The sequence below is a fragment of the Oryzias latipes genome, chromosome 17 (genome assembly GCF_002234675.1).
Source record: "Oryzias latipes chromosome 17, ASM223467v1".
NCBI classification, from domain to species: domain Eukaryota; kingdom Metazoa; phylum Chordata; class Actinopteri; order Beloniformes; family Adrianichthyidae; genus Oryzias; species Oryzias latipes.
In genome coordinates this window covers 19,936,109-19,954,763 of record NC_019875.2, presented here as the reverse complement: position 1 = coordinate 19,954,763, position 18,655 = coordinate 19,936,109, and the positions used below count along the sequence as shown (strand labels likewise).

Below are 18,655 nucleotides of genomic sequence, written 5' to 3'. Positions count from 1 at the left end.
TTCTTTTCATTAACAAGGGATTAAGCATTCCTCCCCATTGTGTCCACACTGCTTGTTCACTTACAATAGTGTCTGTGTAAATATGTGTGTGTGCTTTGAAGGCATTTCCTCAACTATCTGCTCTGTGATTTAATGAGGACATGTGACAGAAATATCTTTTCCACAGAGAGACAGGAAGCGAGAAGGAAAGTGTGTGTGTATGTGTGTGGGGGGGTATCAAGGATGCTTGGAAAAGTATCTGGGAAGTCATGTGGGATGATTTTTGCGACACATCCAGGACCATTTCCCAGCATCTTCACAAATGTTTGAAAGCAGCAGCTCTTAGCTTTGAAATCGGCTGCATTTGCAGAGTCCCTTTTTTCTAATTCCAATCAAGGAACTATAATGAGTTGTGTGTTTTTGAAAGAGATTTGTGTGTTTGCGTCTAAATAAACCTTGGCGTATGATTGCTTCCTTTAGTTTCTCCTTGTAATGATAATCTCATATCAAAAAAAGCCCCCACATCAAGCAAACAGCAACATTGTTGTCAGTACATGAGGCCTTCCCATAGACTTAAGGTTTAATATCACTTTATATTTTTAGACATATAAAGAAAAATAGGACAATAGTAGGAAGAAAAAAATTGAAGAATAAAAAAATTATAGTCACAAACCTCAAAGACCTTTTAGCTTTTATAGACATATGAAATCATTAGGACTGACAAACATTTTCCAGGTAAGAAATTAAAAGTTGTCAATGTATATTTTACAGAGTAATTATCAGCAGAAAAGATTATTGGTTAGACACCGCTTAGTTAGCGGTGCCCCATTGTTTAAAATCCCACTCCGATCATCTTTTGATCTATTGTAAAGTCTTCCCAGTGGTGTTTTACATATGATTATGCTGTTTTTGTCCTAAATCAAAAAAGCCTGTGTTGTTTTCTAGGACATCATTTCTACACAGCGTTAGCCGTTCATAAGAATTTGTCCTCTGAGTTGTTGCAGGGACTGTTGACACAGTGAATGCTCGCCCCACTTCCCGTCACCCATCTGTTTGCCAGTTCTCCCACCCGCTTATTTTCCCTCAAACCCCCAACATAAATGCCGAGTGATATTGGAACTATCCGGCCGTACAGTTTTGAGCCACATGAGCTCAATTTCATATTGTCTGGTCCTGATTCCCAGTGATTTGAAGAAAAACAAATTCGGAAATGTCATTTTGAGCTTAAATTTGTTTGTATTAATGTTCTCCATTATCTCAAAAATGCTACAGCAATTTGAAAATATTAAAACACTAAGAACACCATTTTCATCAGAGTGGGTCTCTAAAATGTCTTGTGCCATTTGCAGCCACGGTCACTTCCTGCTTTGATGGCGAGAAATACCTGCATGAATATCAAAATGCCTGCCTTTGATCTCCTCATTAAAACAGACATATCTGGGTGTATCATGTAGCTGTCCAATCAGTAAGTAGGGTTAGATCTCACTGATTTAATTTGTGCATATCTACCATATCAGTGAACCTAATAGATTTTACACCTAAATATGGAAAAAAAAAATCTCAGCAGTAAGTGGTTTTATTTTTTTGGTGCACCAAAAAGGAAGTTTTGGACAAGTAACAAAACTACTGCTAAATGTTGCATTTTCAGACATGTTTTTTTTAATACAACCCCAGACAAGACAGGTTTATCGCTTTCAAGCAACCCAGAGTTTCATTTATTTATTTGCTTGTCTCAACCAAATCCATTTTGCTTTCATACTGTTCCTGAATGAAATCACATCTGTGCATGACTCAGCATGTCTGTTGGGAATTACATGCAACATCAACCCATGCCACTGAGCATTTTGGCTTTTGCAGCTTAATGCAAAGATGAGAATCCTATTCATCTCATGTTATAGTAATGTTCCAATTCCTTAAACTTGAACAGTAACCGTAACCTTTATATGTATAATAAGTAGATGTTTAGGGCACCCAAACCTCCTTTTGACTATTTTATTTATGACTTTGTTCATCCAGCTATACATGACTTAATATTATTAATTTTAATATTTCATTTTTTGATTGCAACTGATTGGTTATTTGTGGATGTATGGTCAAATGTTTTTAGAGTTTTAGCAGCTCTCAGTATGTGTGATCAGACAGAGGACTCTGAAATGCAAACAGTTGGGCGACTCAGATTAATTCGCCTGTGTTCCATGCACTGCGTATGAATCAGAGCCACTGCTTGGCAGATCTGGAGTAGCTCTCCATTTTGGTTGTGTGTGCAAACACGACAGTGGAAATGGTTTGGAAGGAGATCCCAAACAAATGGAGCTGGAAGAATCTCTCGGACACCCTTCTTAGACGAAATATGCCCCACACAAAGGGAGAATCTAAATAAACATTTCTCTGTTTTTTGTTTTTTTTTAAAATCTGGTTTTATCTTCTTTTTTTTTCGATTTTTTATTTATTTTTTTCCGTTATCAGCATATTCTGTGTGTTCAGTGAATGCGCTTGGCAGGCCAAGGTTTTATGCATATCAGGTGAATTATGTTTTATCTCCCATCTGTCATTTTCTTTCAACACTTGAAAAGTGAGGTTGGCTGGACTCTTCAGGTTTTTCGGCGTACACCTGCAGGCGCTCTCACAGGTGGAGTCAATGTAGACCTCACTTGAGGTGCATCCATTGGCAGAAAGGAATGAAACAATAGCAGTCAGTTATTGATTTATAAGACATTAGAAGTACATCCGGATTTTTCTAAAAGATTCTGGATTATGCATACACGTTTGGAAACTATCACTCCAACCTTTGAAATTTGAACAAAACAAGAGTATGTGCTTTGCATGACTTGTTGACAGTTCATTCCAATGGAGTTTTCATCTCAACACAATTTAGTTTAACAAAGAATTGCTATAATTTGCCATTTTTATGCCATGGAAACAGCCTACTGGAGGTAAATCTTATACTGCATTTTATAAATAACGTAGCTTTCCTGTGTTGTTATGAGAATAGGACTGACAGAGTCACTCATTAGTACCTAATTATGTGTGAGCTTGTAGCCCTGGTAAATGTTACTAACAAGGCCTTGACGGCATCTTGGTTGCTATAGTAACCAACTAGTCAGAGTTTTGAGTCAACATATAGTCAACGTATAATTCTGGTAAACAGAAAAATAGCCTTTTAGAATCATAAAATTACTCAAATTCCTTTACCAATTTGATATTTTTTTTAAATCTGAATTTACATTGACTTCATTGATGTTTTTGTTAAATGCTATTGCCTGTGAGGAGTTGGTGTTAGATAGGATTTTGTTGACGATATTGTTTGTGAAACACACAGTAACACACCAAAAGTTCACACCGATTGTCACTCTGGCTGCTGTATGGACCTCAACTTTAAATTGTCCCACTTGTATGGAAAACCTGAGTAAAAAATAGACTTGCTTGATCAAGCCCAAATTTTGCTACATTCATTTGCCATTATACTGTTATTGTTTTGTGGAAGACAGTGATTGCAAATTGGGTATTTTCATCCATGATGGTTATTTATTACGCTTTGTTTTTTTTTGTTGCTGATTACAGTAGCAATAAATGGCCGTGACTCTTATAGCTTTTTGCATCTTAAGCCATGATCACACCAAGAGCTTCTTGAAATGATGTTCTAATTGTAGCCAACTATTTCAGTATTTTTTAATATATAAACCATTAGAACGTAAATGAAAACAAATATTAAAAAAACCACACACACACTTTATCTGTATTGTTAATAAAATAATTTAAAAAGACCTCGAAAACGCAGTTACGGTTGTTTCATAGTAGTTGCAATTTTTTGCATAATTTGCCCAGAGGGTGCAGCTTGTTCTTAGATGTAACTTATATTATTTATTTTTATTTTTTTAATACTTAGGCAAATGTGTTTGTTATTTTCCCACTAACAACCACTAGAGGGCACTGTAGTTGTATGAATCAGTATTTGCTACTGACAGCAACACAGAAAAAGCGCTAATCAGTCTTGCACTGGCCTCGGCGGAGTTGTTCAAAAGAAATTCATTTTTTTTCACTGACGAAACTTGTGTTTCATCATTTTTAATACTTCTTTGTCAATACTTTAATTTTGCATAGTCTGCTCTTCTAAAAAATAGAAAATAGATGAAAAGAAAACAATGATGAAGTTGTTTATCATCAGTATTTCCTTTACAGCCACAAGGGGCCCCCCTGTGCCGGTCCCCAGCCTGAATACAACACAGAGTTGTGTCAGGAAGGGCATCAGGTGTAAAAATCTCTGCCAAAACCACCAGTGCTAAACAGAGAAAAAAGTGTGGCGACCCCTTCAGGGATGGGTCAAAAAGTGAACAACAATGATGATAAAGTTTATTAAAAATAAAAAAAAAAAGAGAAGAGAAAAAAGCTTGTAAAAGCACTTTTTTTAAGTATTAACATAGAAGTAGTAAGTTAAAGGGCTGCAAACACATTTCGATCAATGTTTTTGACTATATATATGTATAGATATATATGTATATATATATATAGTACAGACCAAAAGTTTGGACACATCTTACCATTCATTTGAATGAGAAGGTGTGTCCAAACTTTTGATCTGAACTGTGTATATATATATATATATATATATATATATATATATATATATATATATATATATAGACTTTATGTCTGCTCTTTGAGTTGCAGTCTGTTTGAACATCTGTGTAGCATATTCCATGTTGACTTGATCATTCAGATGTACATGTTTATCACTTGAAACAAGACATTTCTCTTTCATCAACAAATCCATCTGCTCCTTTTCTTGTTAAGTAGCTGCCTTATAGGCCCACTATGCTGTCTAACTTCCTTTCTTTTTGTCTGTCTGTCACCAAGCTCCATTTCCGTAAACAAAACTTCCAGGTGCTGAAAGAATAGTTCAGCTTTCTATGAATCATATATTTTTATAATGAGCTGGGATGTGCAGGGTTTGTCCTTCCTTAGCTCTATATTTAGCTGTTGTGGATCTTTTCCTTAACAGCTTCAAAGTCTTACTCCGTCTTACTCACACACGAGCTCATTTCTTTTATTCACACTTCCTCCCTCTGCACTAATTTATTTCAATTCCTGCTGACATCAACCGATTTTGTGACAATGAGCGTAGATATTTTAAACACGCCAAAAACGTTCTCCATCTAGGCGACCTGCTAATTAAACGTGTTTTGCTACCTTTTTATTTTTTCTTTACCTTTCTTTCTCCTCAAATTGTAAGTAAAATTCAGAGAAGCAGATCGGCGCTTTATGTTTTTTAATTACAGCTCATATGGCACCAGCTTCACGCTTCAGGGGTGTTTTTGTTGCCGAAGATTGAGATGGTCATGGATGAAAAATTGCTGAAGCTCTGAAATGCAGTATAATGGATGAATTGCATGGAATGAGGACGAGATTGCAGATCATGATGATGTGTGTGTTTGCAGCTTTTGTGTGGATGTGTGCGGCAGCATTAGCAGCCGCTCAGACTAAATGAGGAGTGACAGCGTGTGTGTGTGTTAGCTCATTCAGGCCATTGCAAGTCCTTTATATACTTTTTCCTCTTGTGTTACCGTTCTCTGTAATGTCTTTTCATATCTTTAAAGTGTTTAACATAAATATGTATACTTGTCTAATTGGACTTTTAGGTTTAGCCCTGTTTAAGTAAATCACTTTTACCTTTAAGAAGGGACAAATTATGTTTCCTGTTACGCTTTTGAATAAAATGTGTGAATTAGCATTCTGCCCTGGAGACTGACTGACTGACTTTGTATTACAGAGGGAGAGAACCTCAGAGCTTTAAAGTGACAGGCTCGCTTTAGCTTAGCACGTGTGTCTGCATGTGTGCGGGCACGTCTGTGACATCTGGGTGGTTTCGCATGTTTCGCAGCACGCTCACACACAGCCAGAGTTTATTTCATCCCATGCTGTGTTGTGAAGTAAGCTGAGCGTGACGGCATCAGGTAGGAGCTTCTGCACCACATGGAAGTGGACCGTGATGCTTAACACACACTCAGAAAGAATCTGTTTCAATGTGAAGGCTTAGTGGATCCAGGCCTCTTTGCAGATGTGGAGGTTTCATCCATTTAGGAGGAATGCCTGACATCTGGCTGCTTTGTTAGCTCCATCTTTAATCTGTTTAGGAAATTTCACACCTGTGATGGTTTTACTTGGGGAATAATAAGAAAACCTTTTTTCAGTTGAACAAGAACATAGTGAATTCCTTCCAGTCAAAGTGATATACAGTTATTGTAATGTGACTTCACAAAATTTAGTAATTATTCAAGCATGCTTTGGCAAAAGTTTACTCAACTTGCAGTTAAACAAGTCTTTATCAGAATTTGAACACGAGGTGCCATCACGCAACAGCTGGCTATTATGTATATATGTAAATTGGATGGATGGATGGATGGGCGGACGGACGGACGGACTCGGACCTGAACTTTAACCGCTATTTCAAGTCAGTGACATCAGCAGCATTTTACCAAAATCAAAAACATAGTATCAAAGCCAGACCTGGAGATACTTATTCATGCATTTGTCTCCAGTAGGTTAAATTACTGTAACGGCCTGCTCACTGGCCTCCCCAAACGAGCTGTAAAACTGCTTCAGTACTTCCATAGTGCTGCTTCTCGAGTCCTGACTAGAACCAGGAAGTACTATCACATCAGTCCTGTGCTCCAGTCTCTGCACTGGCTCCCTGTGGCTCTAAGAATAGACTTTAAAGCAGCTCTGCTTGTTTACAAGTCTCTCCATGGCCGCGCACCAAAGTACATCTCTGACGGACTCTGAGGACCTCAGGGACCGGCCTCCTGCAGATGTCCAGAGTGAGGACCAAACAAGAGGAATCAGCGTTTCAATCTTATGCAGCTAAAATCTGGAACAGTCTCCCTGAGGTTGAGCGCATGTGTGTCTTGCGGTTCACTTATGGCCACCTAGATGGAAGCCATAAAAATGGAACCTAGGATTGTTCTGCATGTGGTAAATGTACTTTGAAGTACTTGCTGTTGTATGGTGCACTTACACCACACCATAGCTCTTCGTAAGGTGTGGGTACTGGCTCCTTATTAAACGCGCACAACAGCTGTACACAAGTGATACACAAGTCACCCATAGGACACCTGTACGATGCCAACACAAACTACTCTCTCATTGTCCTATATTCTAAATTCTAACAGTCAAGCTGCACGCAAGGAGCATGCAGGGTGTACACATTTATCACTTGAACAGACCAAAGCAAACTAAACTTCAAAAGAAAAGAGATACAATGCAGTTCTGAAAAATGGTCTGTCACTTCTTCAATCATGTTTTTTAGCCTTTGTCTTTGATTCCTCTTTCGATATTTTTTTTTCATGTTTCATCATTCTCTTTTTATATTTTCATCTTTAGTTTGCGTAGCAGACAATTCCAAAAATGCTAGCAGAGCAGAGATAACCTGAAATGATCTTTTCATACTCACAATTAAACCTGTTAAGGCTGATACATTTCCAGTTTGACAACCTATGGTCCAGCACAGGTTTATGCTAACACAGAGTTGAGTTTGGTAAGTTTAACATAAACTAGGGGAACAAAAGACCTAAATCTTTTCATACTTAATGACAAAAAAAAGGCATTACATTACCGTGGGTGTTAGCTAATCATTGTAAACAACATGTCATTCTGCTAGTGTATGGTAATGCATCTACTGACTGTAATGATGTATTTTTCTAGACAGGATAATACATCAACAAACCCTGCCTTTTCTGAAAATGAAGAATCTTAGGGGAAATAACAAGCTTGGCAACAGTTTAGACATGTCCAGTAAAGTTGTTCTACTTCAGAGGAGTTGACCCTTTCCGTCAAATGTCTATGCGTAATGTCCAAGTCAAATGCAAAATTAAAGAAGGCCTATTACCCTAAGTAAACTTATTAGCCTAATTAAATTTGGCCACAAATATGAAAAAAAAATCACCTTTTTTAGACGAGGATTGAAGTATGTTTGTGTTATAAAGTCAGACTTCTTTTCATTGTAGAAGATGTGTGTGAAATTGACAACTCCATAAACTAACAGGACTCAAGTACTTGTTTAAATCCAGAAGTCAAAGGGATCCTACTATTTCGTTTGTGAGTCTAAGAACTTTGTTTAACCATGCCCAACTTTTTTGAAAGCTAATAAAAAAATGCTCTTTGTCTTGTCAAGTATGTTTAGTAATATAAAACTAACAAATGTGGGAAGAACAACAGAAAAGCCTGAGGCACTCTTAATACAAAAGAAAATAAAATCAAAGCAGTTTCAACTCTTTTTAACAAGTGGTCTGTCTTGCACACACCCTTGATATGAGCTGCAGCTAGTGTCACATGTCGTAAACATGTTAGAATAGGACTGTGTATGCAGTTTAAATCCTTGTTTGATCATTTGCAAATACAGTTATTTCATTTTCAAAGGATAAATTATAATCAATTATTTTTCATTATATGGGCTGAACACCTTGCCAGTCTTTTCCTCTCTTTATTCTCCCTTGGTCACATGCACCCGTACAGGGTTTTTGGCTTGTCCGGGCCCGTGAAGGCTCGTGGAGAGGAGGGATCTTAAGCCTAATACGTAGGTATGACTTGCAGTCCCCCTGAGGCTCATACGGCCATCTCATGAAAATGAAATGTACAATACGATTTTATATACGTACAAAAATGAATTGTGCGTGTGGTAAATGTATCGCGAGGTATCTGTAAGGATAATGTAAGTTTATTGCACTTGTGACATATGGGAGATGGTGTTGTATATGCAGCACTCCAGTTGATATTAAGGGGCGCACACTGGCAAGGGCATGGTGACATCAGTGTAAAAGAAAAATATCAGAAATGTGTTTAGTGGTCCATTTGGATGGTGGTGTATTCTACATTATTTCCTTTTTCGGGAAAAATGGATCTGGGTTCTTATGGGTTAAATGCAGATCGCAAATGTTGCTTTCTGGTAGGATGGCTGGGAGACCCACACAAACTACACTCTGATTGTCTAATTTCCTCATGTCTAACAGTCAGGCTGCAAGCACGGAGTGCACAAAAGTGTGTTCTGAAGAAGCGCACACTTTAACTTGAACAGCACCAATGAGCTCCTTGGGCTGTGTGTAGAATCAAAGGAATGGATAAAGAAATGTGTACAATACACCTGTGTCTCACCTACTTACCCCATACTTAGCCTTACGTGTTTTTAAGACCAAATCCAAATGGCTTCTCTGGCTCCTCCCTATTGCTCCAATTGTACGGGCATTTGAAGCTGCAATGGTGTCAGAAGGCTTTTTTTCAAGGAGGTGGATGGTTCGGTGGAGAGGAGAAATGCATTTCTGAAGCACAGACGTTTAGAGTTAAATATAAGTAACTATTTTTTGTTTTTTCATGACTTTTTATAAAAAAATTCTGTATTTTCCTAGCACTGGCAGCTTCGGGCTACCTGTAGATGACCAGCGACTTTTGATGACGCCATCAAGTGGTAGTAACATTTGAATCGGAAGACACATTTTTTCCATATCCTTGCACTTGGAGGGATAAAAGTAGAGATAGGGAGAAGCTATTGGATAGTGAAGCAATTCGGATTAGGTCTAAGTGTTTGCTACAACCTGTCACTCGCAACATGCACGTAAAAGAGATTGTGCATTTTCACCCTACTGGTTCACTGAATGATCTATGCAATGCTGAGATTTCATCGTGTCCCATACAGGTTTGCCAATTTTTGGGCAGTTGTGACTAAGGCAATACTGATCAATGCAATAAAAAACTGGCGTTATCTAAGGTTTGATAGATACCTGAAATAAATAACTTAAATCAAAATAAATACCTAACTGCTTCGGGGCAAAGTCTGATGCAAGAAGATAGTACCACCAAATAGTTTTGCTTAAGCCGACAAACCGCTGAAAATTATTTATCTCCTTCTCTACTTATCCACGCTCTGTGGAGGGTAGCTAATTCCACCAACATGAGGGGGCAAACTCAAAAGTCCTGAGCTGAGGGTGTATTTTCAAGGTAAAGGGTATGCATAATTCTGTTAGTTCATTTTAATGGCATGAAAACATGCAAGGAGAAGAATTCCCAAAAAATCTCCCAGCAGGACGCTTGGTGGTAGAATCTCTTTGAAGGGCTGCATTCCATCATAACCTCTTTGTTCCTGCAGCTGCTCTGTCGTTACCACGGGAGATGCAGCATTGCCTTAAAGTTGTCCGTAATTCTTCTTTTTCTTTTTGCATCAAAGGGAGCATGTATCCATGTGAGCCCAGCAATCCCTTTCATGGGGGTTAAATGTGTGATTGATACATCCAGCCCATCCTTTTGATTAAAACACTCAATAAGACTACCACTGCTGGTACTCACCATGAGTTGGCAATGAAGGAGAAAAAAAAGGTTTCCTCATGCACGCACACACCCACTACCAAAGTAGTAAATTAACAGACACTTTCAAATGTTAATTGAGGCAGCAATTAATTTGTTGATGAAAATCCGTTCGTCTGTAATTATTTCCTGTTAGGCTGGATACATCAACCCCCCTCTTGTCAAAAGCTGCTCAGCACCTGCATTTTGGAGGAAATATACTTGAAATCAAAGGATTTTAGATTGAAAAGAAGAGCTCCCAAGATCACAGACACCTATGTTGTCTTACGCACACAGATGCAGAGGAAAAGCGGATCCTTTTACCCCGAGAGGTGTCGTGCAGCTAAATTGCCCCCTAGAGGCAGAGAGCTCAAAAGCAGCTCTAGTAAAGGAAGAGCTGGAATCTGTGCAGTTTGTCTGTATCCCCAAATTGCCCGAAGGGGTATATATTCATGAATCCCCTTCAGTGGGGTTATGAATATTAATCCTTTGTTTTTTTTCTTCTGTTACTTGCCATGCGAACCATCGGTCTATGTAGTTTTACTCTTATATAAAGACAAAGGTTTTTGACTTTTTATGACTGTCTTGACATTTACACAAACGTTTGGGTTTCTGACACCAATTATCATTGACGGAAAGACAATGAAACCCAAAAACAAAACATAATTGAGATTTAAGTTTCAAAGAAAAGAGAAAAGTCAAAGACGGGAGACAAAGACTTAAAAATGAGGTCTGACAGGTTTTAGGCTCCTTTCAAATCCTACAGAAGAATTCCTCTGACAGATTGATCAAACAACATGTATCCTATAAGGTGTCTTGGGATGCATGGTGGTCATTGGGCGGACATTTCATTAGTGTAGCTTCACAGATACTACAAAAAAGAGAATGCTGCTAATCAGACAACCAAGGGATGTTTTCTGTCATCAGAATCAGAACCTGCAGAATTTGTGGCTAAACATTGTCCAATCAAAATAACTGAATGCTATTCAGAATGAGCAGTCCCACTGGACTATACTTACTAATAAAATAATAAATATGTAATACATGACAGTTAATTTAAAAACAAAAAGATCTTTTTTGAAATCTTACCGTTATTTGACAATGTTATGGGATCAAAAAAGCTACTTAACAAAACAATATTTTAGGTACAGGAACTTATATTTTAAATTCCTTTACTAAAATTCACCGTACCGCGTATTTAGCCTTTCATAAAACCTTCACAATTCTCTCAAATTAATATTGAATTTTAATATGTCACAAAGTAGTCCTACTTATACTTAAATCAGATTCTCCATCTTTTGGAAATGTAAAACAACCCTACAGACAAAATTAATCTCAAAGACCCACTCCAATGAAAATCCTGTTTGGGGGGGTTTTAACATTTTCTTGTGGCATTTTTCTCATAATGGAGGACAAATATAAAGAAAATTAAAACTGTGCTTCTGAGTATTTCTTTGTTCTTATTTCATATCTTGCTGTTTGCAAAACTCATAGTTGTGACGCAACTGAAATGGCTGAAGTGGCCGGGCTAAAGTCTCCCTGCTCCGCCCCATTCTGATGCATCCACTTGCAGACAAATAGATCCATTAATAGCTTCATTTTGCTCGTCTGAGCTGGCATCTGTGGCATTTATGGCTGGATAGCTTTGACATTGCTTACCGTTTTAGTTGCACCGCTAATGTTATCTTGGGGTTGTGAGAGGTTGTAAGCTAGCAGGAGAGAGTGTAAACAAGATGATGGAAGGGTTACTTCCGTGCCAACAATCCCGCCTACAACTCAGAGGCAAATTTTTAATAAATGTCTGCCGCTCTGCAGAAAATATGTCTTTACAGATGAGTATTTTATCCTTTAGCTATTTTCTTAAAAGTACCAGGCTGAAGAGGAAAAAAAAAACACCATCACTATTTTTTCTGTTTTATTTTTAATTTGATTCTTAATATAAATATTTATATTTTAATATATTTTTAGAGAAAAACTACTGGATTCTCTCCACCATATCTAACTTATTCTTGAGGCATGTCAAGTCGCTTGTCAAAAATCCACTACTTTCTTAAAATGGTTGTGCCGACCATTAATTGAAACCCCCAAGCTAGTAAAGTAAGCAAAAACAAACGTTTTAGGAAAGTTTTTTTTTTATATATATGCAAAAAAGAGCCAGTGAGGAAACAGATGATCCCCCCACCTCATACAGGCCATTCAATGAAAATGTTGTCTGACATTAAACTGTCTGTGGCCCTAAAAAGGTTGTGGATCACTCTTAAAACCTATTTTTTTAGTTCTTAGCAGTGTTTTTTCAGTCTTTTTTTTTTAGCCTAAGATTTTACTTTTATAATAGCCAATCTTCATCTTCTTCCTCTATTAGCATGTTTAAAATGACAAATCTTTATAGAACTTCCTCTAAAGAGGAAATTTCTTCAGTTTGACAGTGATGGTCTGTCTGCATGTTGTCCCCTCTTATTACTTTATACATGTCTGAAAAAATGAATGCGCACGTAGAACTGCAGGAAACATGAGCTCTCCAAATGGTCTCATATTATTGTATCCTACCTCTTTGTGAATCATCAGTATTTTATTCTACGAGGGCTTTGGATATCACATAAAAATAAATGTATCTGCATCTTGCAGTGTCTTCAATTCTGTTCAACCTAGAAGCCAAATTTTGTATTCTTTATCTGTTTTGGATTCGTACTGAATTTATAAAAGCTGTCTGGCCTTGAACAGAAGACTCTAACCATAATCACAGAGATGGCAGCCAAGATGTACATTTACATCATTGTGTTCAGCTTTCTGTTTGCATAAGCTTTTTTTTCATATAGACATTTTTCAATTATTATTCTATAAGGGCTTATTTTAGACTGGATTTAATCAAACGCACAGAAGAAAAGTCACTGAAATTCTGTATGTCTTTTAAATACAAATGTACAAAAAAAGTAGTTATTGATACATTTATATTTAACTTTAATCCATGATTTTTTTGAATTCTTAATAGTACCTAATACTGTGAGAAAATATTCATCCATTATCAAAAAAATATGCTTCATTTGAAAAATGTATTTTCTATTTATTGTAATTTTCTTTGTTTACATAACGGTAAGCCAAGTTTAAATTATTCATCGCTGTTTTGGCCTCATTTTAGAAACATTTCATGTAATAAAAAAGCTTCTTAACAATAGACAGTTTAGAAAATAAATCAGAATCAATTGTATCAGTAGCTAAAATATATAGCTTTTAATTTGATTAATTTATAAAAAGGATCTTCATTTCTTGTATTAATTGTAGGTTTTGCAATTATTTTTGCAAATTGAATCAATTTTTTCAGGTTTTTAAGACATAATTTTGTGTTTGTGTGAAACAAAGTAAATACTTAAAGCCATTCTTTCTTTTCCAAATTATTTTTTATTTTTTAAAGACTTCCTTGTAAAGTTTAAATGCAAATAAAGTGGAAATGCTCATTTTTGTGCATTACTTTAGGCAACCCATATAATTAATCATAGTTCAAATTTTGTGTTCTTTTTACAATCTCTAAAAATAAAATGAGTTAGCGGGTCTACAGCAACATAAAGTCTGAGCCAAATGCAAAGTGATAAATTTGTTTCCTTTTATTAAGTTATAATTTATGATGCTTAGTATTTTATTGTTAACCCAGAAAGAAAAAGATCCACACATGAAGTTTCATGTATAAGTTTGAAAAAACTACAGAATTAATGAGAATAGAGTTACTGAAGAAACATCAGAGAGGGTATTAACCCTTCATAACCTCTTACATCATTTGTGATACATCCATTTCCAAGAACCCCGTTGTGCATCATCCTTCCACTAGGGGCAGTAGAAGGGCTTTTCTTGCTCATTTCAAAATGGCCACTTCCATGAAATCCCCAAAATACTTTTGGTGGGAAAGGTTTTGCTAATTTTTAAACTCCAGGATGAGAATAACTCATCTATTGGTTTTCATTTATTTTATGTGTAGTGAAAGAATGCAACTTTTTTTAATAATTAATTTTTTTAGAACAGTAACACCATGTTTTAAATGTGTGGATCAAATTTGAGACAATGGGTAAAAATAAGAACACTCACATCATTGCTTTAGCATCGTAAACAAACATCACTTTGAGCAAAAACTTAGCAAATCACCCAACATATCATTGCTGATACTATCTATGTCTCATTAAAAAATAATAATAACAAAATATTGTTGTCTGAATTTCATCAAAGGGTTAAAAAACATCTTAATTTAAGAAAAAATATTATGTCAATTCTTTGATGTTGTGGGCTTTACTGGGTTAAATAAGTTAAATAACCCTACCTGAAAAGCAAAGTAAAGTATTAAGTAAACACAGCTTATGGCAGTAGAAAAAACATGAAGATGTTCTGGGACCATCTAACCCCTTAGATAAAGTAACTTAATTACAGTATAAAAGGGATCTTGTTGTTTTTCCATTTATTTTTGTGAGTATTTGTGTTTTCTCCCATTTTTTCCTCCAATTATTCACTGTTGAGGAGAAATTCTAGAAGTTTTGCACTTTCTAACGAGTTTTCATGGTCTTTGACATTTTTCTGCATTTTTGCACCGTCAGTATTTTTCATAGTACAAACTTAAACGCAACCTCTGACTCAGTGTTGACCACACAAAATGTGTTGTTTAAAAGAAACTGCCTTAAAATATTAAGCTCAATAACAAAGCTAGAAAAGGACATAAGTGCACATCCTGTGGATTTCACCATTTATGAACATGTATAAGGTTTCAAATAAATATTTGAAAAGACTAAATATTTGATAAAAACAAGGACCAGTAATGATACATTCCCTCAGTGAAAAGTCAGTATTTTTTTTTTTATTTGAGCATCTTGGCTTCACAAGGAAGTACATCAGTTTCTTAAATTATCTAATCATCAGTTGGTGTAACATGGAAACTTACACCTTGAGCTCATCTACCACATCTCGCTTATTAAGCAGTGTGATTAATTGCGTTCTCACACCAGTGTGCCAGCTCCTGAATCTGATCACAGCTACAGGGCCACAGATTGGACAAAGCTGGAGGAGGATAGATGGGAATGTTAATGAGCAAAGCAGCTGCCAGCCTTGATACCTGCCTACTTATGAGGGGAATGAAAATGAGATGGAGAATAAAGACAACATCACCCAGGCAGTGATATGCACACTCCGTGCGGATTCAAAAACATGTGCTTGGCTGAGGACTGCATGATGACAAGCTCATGTCTCGTTCAGGGCCTGAGCAGCTATTTCCTCTGAGCATCAGAAGCAAAACTCCTCGCCTTTACCTCTTACTTTCCACTTATATTCAGGAAATCTGGGGCTCTGTCCTTATATTCTGTCTGAGCGTCTTTGGCGCTGCCTCCTCGAGTTCCACATTTCCAGACTTTCATTAAAATGCACAATCACAATCTCATGTCTTCAGATTATAGCACAAACTCTTCTATTAACCTTTGCTTTCTCCTTTGTTCTCAGCAAGCCCACTTTTGCATTATGATGTGTGCATCTTGATACGGTTTGTAGGAGTTCCCGGAAAAGAGGGGTAAAATTGGCGTTTAATGACCTCTGAAAAGGTGGCGGGAGATTTTTAGATGACAGGGCTGCAAAATTTGAATAATCATGCTAATTTATAATGCATGTCAATGAGGTCGTAATACATAAACACCTCCAGAAGTTTCACATATTTGTAGAAATACATATTTATCATCTAAAAACTTTTTAATCAATTGTTTTAACTTAAAAGAATTAAAAGAAATTAGTATATTTTTAAATGTAAGTAGCAATTCCTATATATATATATATATATATATATATATATATATATATTTTTTTTTTTTTTAAAGACGTAATCTGATCCTCTTTTGATTTACTGTTAAAGCATTCCAGTGGTTTTTTAATTATAGTGATGCAGTTTTTAGCTAAAATTGATAAACTTGTCTATAGATGACGACAAGTTTATCCCATTGGAGTTTCTGCAGAGTGCTGTAGTTCATTAGAAATTCCCCCTGAGAGTTGTGGGCGGGCCCATTTTGCCTTACCCTCCACATTGCTGAGAGCTCTCTGTTTAAATGCTCCCCCTGCTAGCTTGCACAATGGCGTCTGCAACAGGTGTTCAAGCAGCCAGTTCCAATGAAAAGTCTACGTAAAGGTGCATTTCCACATTCAAACTCTCGTGATTTATGAACGTTTTTGGGCTCAACGTGCAAACCGCTTGGCCACTGAACAGACTTTACCAGGTAAACTAGGTCAAACTTTGACCAATTTGGGGTCTTTAGAAAGCGTTTTTTTTCAAATGTTCAACTAAGGCCATTCTATCTACATCATGGTAATTCATATCTGCCATTGCAAGGATGCAATGAACCAATCCATTTCCATTAACTGTCTAAATACTGAGATTTGCAACGTTTTGACATTTTGCACCAAGACTCTTCCATCTGCAGATGGGGACATGTGCTAGAAAACATTGAGAAAGACCTGCTTTTCCAGTGTGAACACCATGGGCTAACGGTATATTCTTGAAAATATTTTTAAAATAACTTTGTTTGTTGAATAATTTGATTGATATGGAGGATCAGCTTGTGGATGTACCTTAAAAACTCTATTTAATGAAGTAAAACACAATAAAAACAACCAGACTTAATCATGACAAACAAATGTAAATGCTAAACAGCAAGGGAGAATAAAAGGGCGGAAAACCAGGTGATCTGGCACAGACAAACCAAAAACCATGACCTTAATAGACTCAGGGACTAATTAAGTGAAATAGAAGCATCTGTGGATGATTATAGCAGCAACCTGGTGTGACTGTGACTGGAAAGGGAAAACACAAAAGCTAACAGAGCACAACGTGAACTCAAAAGCTTTATCTAACAGCATGAAAACTAAACAAAAGAGGCTCCGATCTTCGCAATAACTCTATCCTCTTGTCGATAACTTCCATCCAAACAGATTCCATCTGAGTACACCCAAAGCTTTTGCCTTTTCTCACCTTTTCACCGAGTGAAGCCGTTGTCCTCTGAGGGATTATTTCCATTTTTGCTTTTTTTCTGAAGGAATCGTTTTTTTGTCTCATACTGTTCAACCTCTCACCTCTTTGTGGATCACAGGTATGTTGGCTCTTCAGATTGCTTTTACCCTCTTTCCCCCTCTTCGTTTAGAATTCCTTTTTAAACATTTGTATTGTAACCGCCATGATTTCCCTTGGCCTCCCCCCCCCCCATTCTAATGCCATTCCTCCCACATGCTGCTATTTTCCGACATTGCTGTATTCTAGGCATTAGGAGCCTGAGAGAGATGACATGCGACTAGCAATGTGCTGTTTCAACAGCTGGCTAGAATATTCTCTCACACGGCTGATTTGAATCAAGTGTTACTACTACACCCCCTCCCCTTTGGGCTGTTTGTCATTCTACCTGTACTCCTACAGATGCTTTCTGAGATGCTCTAACCTTCCTCATATTCCTCGCTATTCCCATCCGCTCCCGTCCGCGGAGTGATTACATCTGAATGCCAAGGGTGGGACAGAAAGTGAGTAAGGTGAGAAAGGTAGAGGGTTATGTCTTCCTTCACCTGTGTGTGGCTGAGGTGATTGGAGAGGAAAAAAAGCGGTGCGGGAAAAGTAGGAAATGGGTGTACTGGTGTGGAAAAGAAGACGGAAGATTAGGAAAGGGAATGGGGGAAAATGTGGTAAAAGAGCAATGAAAAGTGGGCAAAAAAGAAGGAGGTGTTGCCCAAAACAAAGGAAAAAAGGAAAACAATGAAGGTAGGGAAAGTTGAGAAAGCAAAAACAAAAGAAAGAAAAATTAGGAGGGAATGAGGTGTAAACACTGATAAGCAGATTAAAAAAAAAGAGCCAGAGGAGGAGTTTTGGGAGAGAGGAGCAGCTTTTAAAATCATAAGTAGGCCAGTAAAAATTTCAGAGAAATTGATTAGCATTCAAACAGATACAGTGAGGTTTGGGGGCTTGAGAGGAGAGTGGGGGTGTGAATGAATATTTATCTGTAAATGTCTTCCAATAGCTGGCACATAGACACGCCTGAAGGCTGTGGAGGGATAGGAAAGGGAAAAAAATATAAAGTAAAACTACAACAGCAGGACTGAGCTTCAGCTTCCACAGAGAGACAGATGACACAGAAGAAAAGACAGTTGTTAGAGACAGACAAAAGGAACAGGAGTGCGAGTGACACATGGTGAAGGGCAGAGCTGGACTGGACTCGTTTAACACGACCACAAGCTTTAACGTGCGGGCAAAAACACCACAGAGTGAACGGAAAGGCTGGAACTAGAAAGAGTGTTGATTCTCGGGTTTCTGCATGTGGGTCTGTACTTCGGTTTGTTACCTCAGTAGAAACCTTTCTGG

General features: G+C 37.2%; 1 protein-coding gene across 6 annotated transcripts in view; it reads left to right on the top strand.

Annotated features, from left to right (window-relative positions):
• astn1 (astrotactin 1) overlaps positions 1 to 18,655 on the top strand; it is a 339,194-nt gene that overhangs the window by 216,770 nt on the left and 103,769 nt on the right. The window lies entirely within an intron of this gene.